General features: G+C 42.6%; 1 long non-coding RNA gene across 1 annotated transcript; it reads right to left on the bottom strand.

Moving 5' to 3' along the window:
* Positions 1–3,679: 3,679 nt before the first annotated feature.
* Positions 3,680–7,980, bottom strand: LOC129718226 (uncharacterized). Its single transcript, XR_008726830.1, has 3 exons — positions 7,747–7,980; positions 7,519–7,636; positions 3,680–3,700 (listed from the first exon to the last, which is right to left on the bottom strand). It is a non-coding gene; the product is annotated as an uncharacterized LOC129718226 (long non-coding RNA).
* Positions 7,981–8,242: the final 262 nt, after the last annotated feature.

Below are 8,242 nucleotides of genomic sequence, written 5' to 3'. Positions count from 1 at the left end.
TTCAAGATCAGATTTTTGTTCGCGTCCGATTTCTTCGTAATTTATTGAAACAGCGGCAACACTTTCGGCGCGAGACAGTGCATCGGCGACGTGGTTTTCCTTTCCACTGAGGTACTGAATATCCGTTGTGAACTGTGATATAAAACGCAGATAGCGTTCTTCATGTGGCAACCGACAGTTAGATTCTGTTGTCAACGCGTAAGTCAGTGGACGGTGATCGGTAAAGATTGTAAAACTGCGTCCTTCCAGGAACAGCCGGAAGTACTTCACAGCCATTTTCATTGCAGTTAATTCTCGTCCAAAAGTGGAGTACTTAAGCTGTGACTTGGAAAATTTTTCCGAAAAAAATCCTACAGGTTCCCACACTCCATCTCTTAATTGCTGCAGGACGGCTCCAGCCGCAATATTTGATGCATCTACATTCAAAGCGAGCGGTTTGGACGAATCGGGATAATGAAGAAGAGAGGCTTCCGCCAACGATTTTTTGCAACGCTCGAAACTTAACACGGCAGCATCTGTCCAGTTCAATTTACGAACATCGTTTTTTCTGTTGCCGATGATAAGCTTTTGAAGCTCAGCTTGGATGTGGGAAGCGTGGCGTATAAAGCGTTTGTAGCCGTTGATAAGTGCTAGAAATCGTCGGAGGTCCTTAACCGTGGAAGTTCCAGGTAAATTTACTTCTTAACCCAAGATCCGTGGATAGCAATTTCGTTCCAAACGTTCGAATGCGGCTGCCGTTGGCGGCATACAGTTGCTGAGTTTTAATACCTTCAACGCGGTCCTTCCTAGAAGCCGGCAAGATCGAAACGTCTGATCCAGTGTCAACTAAAAAGCGAGAATTGTTTGTTTTATCGAAGATTATCATTCGGCGGCTTTCAGATACTCCTGCCACCTTCGCCGACGACGGTGGGGAGATGTTTAGTTTTTTGAATTCCATGTACACGGCTCACGACATTGTTGAGCATCGTTCCCATACTTCCGATGGTACCAGCACATCCTAGATCCCGATGACGAGCGTGAATCTCTTTGGCTTCGTGAAGTAGATCTGCCTCGGTTGTACTTGGAAGTTTTGAGCTGACGAATTTCTGCTGTAAGGTATTCTATTTGCTCCAATAATTTGCTATCGTGTCTGGATTCTGGTTCGTTGTGTGCTATCCCTGCTGCGGATAACGGATTAGTAGCAGTATCCGTGATTTTATCCGCCATTTCCGCGAGCTTTTCAATGGTGCCGTCATGACAGGCTAATACCGGTCGTATTTTTAGCGGAAGACGTTGAATAAAAAGCATTTTCAATAGGTTGTTGTCAACGCCCAAACCGGCAGACAGTTCTCTCATTTTTGCCAAGAGGTGGGTTGGTCTCATGTCACCAAGGTCTTGGGCTCCTAGCAGCTGTTCGAGGCGGCTTTCAGCGGATACCGCAAAGCGGGAAATTAAACGTTCCTTGATGGTTTTATACTTATTTTGTTCCGGAGGCGCTGCTACCAAATCAGATATATGACAAATGACTGATTGGTCCACTTTCGCCACGATGTGGTAAAACTTAGCCTCATCATTAACCATTTTTGCTAAATGGAACTGTGCCTCGGCTTGGGCAAACCACATGGCCGGATCTGTTTTCCAAAAATCCGGCAGTTTGATAGCGACAGACGCCGTAATATGGTTTTCGTTTGCATTCGCCATGTTGAGGTTAGATATCGCGTTTAACTAACAACACGAATGACGAGGTAAAATCGCGAAATTTTAATGTTCGCGACGTCGTGGTTCACCAATGTAGCGTTCGAACACGAAATAAAACGCTTGTCGAAAGTTTTAACTAAGTAAATCTTTATTTAAATCGCTCGTTACAGAATCCGCGTGCGCGTTCAAAGGGGTTATTTTTCTACTCTCGCTTTGCTCACTTCTCCCACGGTTCAGTGTTCCCAGTGATACCATAGACTAAACAGGACACTGAAATCAAGTTCCCGATCTAACTGAGAGCATATAATTTCAAGCTGTGTTAAATTTTCCAGCATGTTGAAAATGCCAATCCATTCCAGCGCACTGTCATCGGTGTAGAGCACCAGATCGAGAAGATTTTCCAAGAAAATCGAGTTAAGAAAACTTGGCGCTACTACAAGATCAAAGCAAATGGATTTCAACTGATCACCCGCTCTTAGAACGAATGTCTCATATGTGAAATAACGCAACTTGAGCACTTCTATTTTAGGTGCTGTTAAAATCAGTTTATGTTGATTCGGTCTGTAACATCTAAATTCAAGAAGTGTTAAGTTTTCCAAGTGAATGGACGTCGAGCTGCTGCAATCTATATGACCATTCAGACACAATTCTCTAAGCGAAGACCAATTCATACAGTCACCGAAAGATGCGTCTTGAAATTCGAAATCGTTTAACTTTAGATGTGTAATTTTTCGACAATTGTGGCTTAAGGCTGCCAGCATACTTCCGTTGGGGTATACCAGCTCAACTTGCTCTAAATTGGGCATTTTCCCGAGTAACATATTCCAATCTCGTTGTTCTGTTACTCCTTTCGAACGTCGGATTACCAAATGCTTTAAAGCGGCGCGTTCTTGGGTGAAGAAGCTTTCCCACATGTGACTTCCAAGGTCTACATTGAGCTGCTTTAATTTGACACCGTCTATGACTTCCACTGCAAAATCCAACTCCCGAGCGAGGTTTTCCATTCTGACCGAGGCTGAAACTAAATTGGGTGTTTCGAAAACCAATGTCACTGAAGATTGTGTGTGCGACACATATCGGGACCTGATATTATCCTGAACATAATTAATAACCTTCAGCTGTTCAAGAACAAACTTCTGAGCTGTTGAACAATGCTTTGCGTTATCAGAGTCCACGGTAATTTCCAAATTAAGTTCTGGTAAAGAACCGAACAGGGTGGCATTACGCTGGAAACAATTGGTGAGTGGAAGCAGAAAGCTCCTCAGAGTTAACGATTCCATCTTGCATCGATTCACAGCTTCCTTCAGGCACACATCAACAATCCCGTTCGATGTTTGGCGGTCTAAATCAATAGCCCAGTTTCGGTATTTGCGTTGTCTGTGACGCACAACGGACCGTACTGCTTTTTCGCTGTAGTATTTTCCAATCGTGAACACAACTTTCTGGCGGGTTAGTAACGAAAGGCTGAAACTCAAAAGGCTGAAACCCGAAAGGCTGAAACTCGAAAGACTGAAAAGTATGTTTCAAAACGAAAGGCTGAATGCACAAAAGGCTGAAACCACAAAAGGCTGAATGAACGAAAGGCTGAAACATGAAAGGCTGAAACTTTTGTAACTTGAATCATAATCGTTGAAAAATTCGGACACATGGATAACAAACCTTTATAAAGTGACAGAGTTCAATGTTTGAGTAATAATTGGTTTGTGCAATAGAAAATTAATTTTCGGCAACATTTGAATCTATACACACTTGACTCTTGTACACGTTTCCTAGATGATTAAGGGCGAGACGGCCGAAGGCCGCGAGTGTGCGCCGGCGACCCGCCGTCGGAAGCGCCGGTCACTGCGGGGGGGCAGCCTTTTCTTTTTGTTTCAGCCTTTTGAGTTTCAGCCTTTCGTAGTAGACCCCTTTCTGGCCTAACGCCGGACAGGAGAAAAACGCCTCATTCCATCGGCGGCACACGAGTGTGCAATCAAGACGATCTTCAAAGTCCAGTAGACTCCAGTCTGCCATAGTGATGAGGCTACGGTAGTTTGGAAAAAAAATCACAAGAAGGTTGTATGCAAAGCCACGACCGCAAGATTGAAGTAGAATACTTTTACAAGAAAGATAACCCGGCTGCTTGCGTGTCAGTCATTTTTTCTAGTAAATAAATGTTGACCGTTCATTGGCAGTATTGTTATTTTTTTTGTCTGATATTTTGAATGAAGTTCATTGAATATTTTTAAATTTTGTGCAAATGAGAAGTTGAAGTGCTGCCGAATTGTAATATGCACATTCAATACGTAATATGCACATTTATTACGACATCATTGAACGGGAACGGAACAAAGGCTACGGTTATGCAGAACGCGAATGCCGGCGCGATGCGATTCGCCTTACCGTGGTGAAATGTACAGCTCTTTTTAAAGCGAAGTAGAGCTATACATTTCAACAGATTTCGTCTTGCCGAATCGCATCGCGCCGTTATTTGCGTTTTGCATGACCGTAGCCAAACACTAAGCGACGCAAACACGTAATAATAATCAGAGTATGCATGTAGATGAACATAATTAACTTTGGATTATAGCGCAAAACGAGAAAATATTAACTCTTCAAATAATCATTTGTGTTCTTCAAATTTCAGTTGTTCAATTTAATATCCGATGAAATGTTTGTTTATTATCTGATGAAGCTCTACTATAGGCCAAATGATGCATTCCCAATTTACTAGGTCCATAACTCTGCCGACCGTGCTTGGGAAAGCGCGGTATAACGAACAATCAGAGGTCGAATTTTGTGTTTTGACAAGGCTTAAGAGCTTTCAATAGTACAATAGTTCCAATGATAAAATTGCAATTGCAAAATTGCAATTTCATGCATTTGGTAGGAATCTTAGAAGATTTTCTAATCGATTGCTGCAAAAACGAAGGAAATTCATCGAAAACTAACCGATTTATTAGCATTTGAAATTGTTCTCACTTTTTTCAGTTTTAGATTTTCATTTCACATCCCTATGTAGCCGAACTTCCTGAGAGAAGTATTGTAATTCAAAATTAAATCTTCATTAATTCATTTGTTGTCCTTATAAGGACAATTGTTCAATTTATCATAGGATGTAGTGTTTATCTTACATCTCTGTGTTACCTTGATAGTGAGGACTAAGGCGCACGGTCAACACAATGAGAAAGGTGTTTTCACATTGAAAACTAGACACGGCTTTACTGGAGGAAGTGTTGGCAAATGCATCTACCGCTAATACCACCGCTATCATACGAAAGCGCGTCGTTTCATGTGGGGAATATCAACAACGAAAAATGACGCGCGTCTAAGCATAACCCGAACTGTTTCGCCGTGCTGCTCCCATTTACCTTTACATCGGCCTCAGGGAAGTACCGGCTGCATCTGCATCTACCGCTGAGGCTGTCACTATACTGCTATTGGTACCAAAAGCTATTAACTCTTCAAATAAGTGTTTTATTTGTTCTCAGAAGAACAATTGTTCAATTCAAAATCGGATTTACGCAATCCATCTTTGTAATATTACCGACAATAATATTCTTCTGAACAAAATGATTCAACTTTCCCATTAGGCCTCTGCCATAATAGACGCGAAAAGCGACGCGAACCGATTCTCTCGGCTGTAGGTTAATGTACAGCCATCAGTAGAGCTGTACATCAACCTACGGCCGAGCGAATCGGTTCGCGCCGCTTTTCGCGTCTACTATGGCAGAGGCCTTAGAGAAAGTTGCTGGCTGATGTATTCACTTCATGCAAGCCTGCTGCTGATGCTTCCCGCTACCACACTGAAACAGCATTTTAGTGAAGGGAGTGTCGTTGCATCAGCTGACCCTGCTACTATCGATGCTGATATACCCGCTGCAACAACTACGCTATGCATAGCCATGCCACAGTTGTGGCCGCTATACGCTGGCCCAACTGCTGAGCAACTGCAACGCTATCCGTAGCCATGCCACAGTTGTGGCCACCATTGGTACCCGCTGTACCTGCATCTGCTGGCCCTGCTGCTATCGATGGTGAGATCCGCTGAAACTGCTTAGCTTATCCGCAGCCATGCCACGGTTGTAGCCGCTATCCGCTATCGATGGTACCCACTGCTCTTTCCCGCTGCTGCTGAGGGAGGACTGCTGTCGTCGCTGTTCAGAACTATTATGAGCGGCTTCGATTAAAACAGGCTCTTATATAGGGATGAAAATAGGAATGAACTATTTTTCGTACATGGTGGAATGATAAAACTTGAAAAATATGTGTCAGAGCGATCATTTGATAAGCTTCACCTCTTTTTTCAGTTTCTAAAGTTTTTCCTCAGTTTCGTAGCACGGATGCACAAAAATGATTTCTTGTGAACATTCTGTCGAGCCGGACCGATAGCACTCTCATTGAAGCAACAAAATAACATGTTTTGTGTCGTGTTGTGTAGCTTGGTTGAAGAAAATGTTCCCGTCCCCATGTCGCATGTAAGCAGATTATTGCGTTCAGTAGACAGTAGATAGTGTATCCAGCGAATAAACACCGATGGTGCTCTCACACACGAACGGTTTTAACCCGTATCCTATTGCGGTTTGTAACATCAAGCGATTTCGTTTGCTCGCTGTTGCGTGTTGCATCATGTTGCAACTTGGCAGCTGGGAGACGACGAAATTCTGTTTATGCTGATGGATTGAATCGACTTCATATTAGCTCTGCATAGTCGAACTAACTGCTTTTGTGAATGCGTACTAACAGGGCAGTTAATTATTCAATGTCGGTTATGCTGATCGCAGCCTTTGCGCTGCCCCTACAGTGGGGGGTTTACTAAATAAAGTGAAAGTAAAAATTAGACAACTACAACAGAATTTGATTGCATCCCGCACAGAATGTCTGCTTGTGTTGATGCCAGAAAATTATTAACCTTCAATTATTTTTTTATTTGCCTTGAAAAAAGCATGTGGCGGTCAAAATCGGTTGCTAATTACAACCTTTGAGCTGCCCTAACATTGGGGGAATTAAGATACACGGACAACATGCACTGTGGAAGCTATTTCACATTCAGTAAATTAGACGGGTGCGACAAATTTGAATTGCTAGGATGCAACACAGAATGCTTGCTTGCGTTGACAAAAATTATTTACTTTCAATGACTTGTTTATTTGCCTTAAAAAAGGCATTTTGATTTCCGAAATTGGATTTCCTGATGGCAATCATCATGCTGCCCCAACACGGGGGGAATAATGGCTGTCTGGCGACACACGCTGAGAAAATCCGCGCTGCTCCTGAGACGTGGTGACCAACCACAGGGCTAGTGCTGCTGCTAAGGAAGGACGACTGCTGTTGTCGCTGTACACACGCTGAGAAAAACCGCGCTGCTCCTGAGACGTGGTGACCAACCACAGAGCTAGTGCTGCTGCTAAGGAAGGACGACTGCTGTTGTCGCTGTCTAGAACTATTATGAGCGGCTCCGGCTGAAACAGGCTCTTATATAGGCCAAATAGCATGTTTTCAATTGCAAGGTATATGATCCTGTCGACCGTGCTTGGGAAGCAAGCATATAACGACCAATCAGAGGTCGAATTTTCCGTTTTGACAAGGCTTGGCTATTTTCAATAGTACAATAGTGTGAATAATAAAATTACAATTATCTTATTTTGGGAAGAATCTTAGAAGATTTTCCAATCTATTGCTGCAAGAACGAAGGAAATCTATCGAATACTAACCGATTTATTAGCATTTGAAATTGGACATATTTTTCACTTTCTTCGGTTTTAGATTTTCATTTCACATCCCTATGTAGCCGAACTTCCTGAGAGAAGTATTCTACTTCAAAATATCATAAAACTCGTCTGAATAGTAAACTTTAATTACCTTTGGATTCGAACGGAGGCTGCAACTATTAGCGAAAAACTCAATATTACCGCTGCGATTTCTCGTAAAAAACTACCATTGTGTTTCCTATTTCTTCACAGCCGTAATTCATGTTTCGCTGAGACATAAAGTTTTCAGTTTGCCGTTTTGCGTTTCAGCCGGATGGTATTTTTGAGTATAGAAAGACTTTTATTAGCATAGATAATTAACCATTGAAATGAAGCTAACCAATTTTCTGGGCGGATAGAAAACAAAATTTTATCTTCTTCTTCTTCTTCTCTTTTGTTTTGTTGAACAGGCTATATCAACCATACGATATCAACCATACGTCCATCGAATAAAATTTTATCTGTACTGATGATTACTTTCAAAACAAACAAAAGATGCGGCTTAGACCTTTGCCATGCTGAGCGCCAGTGCGGGCGGTCGGGCAGGAGGAGCAGGAGCCTTGCCATGGGTTGGTGAACAGCTCTACCTACGGCTGTTCATTGACCTACGGCAGGGCTCTCGCCCGGTTACTCGCGTTGGCGTTCGACATGGCAGGGGCCTTACTTGACGTTTCTTTTCTTCTTTTTTTCTCTCCTGCACTGAAATAATCTCACCTGTTCATATTATAAGGGAGTGTTATTTATTTGCACTATTAGAACTTCCAATCAAAACGATGTGATCGAAAATGTGTCATGCATTCTTCATAGGATCGTCTGATAAACTCACATTACTACCA

Source organism: Wyeomyia smithii, chromosome 1, assembly GCF_029784165.1.
Source record: "Wyeomyia smithii strain HCP4-BCI-WySm-NY-G18 chromosome 1, ASM2978416v1, whole genome shotgun sequence".
Classification (NCBI taxonomy): domain Eukaryota; kingdom Metazoa; phylum Arthropoda; class Insecta; order Diptera; family Culicidae; genus Wyeomyia; species Wyeomyia smithii.
This window is presented reverse-complemented; position numbering and strand designations above follow the sequence as displayed.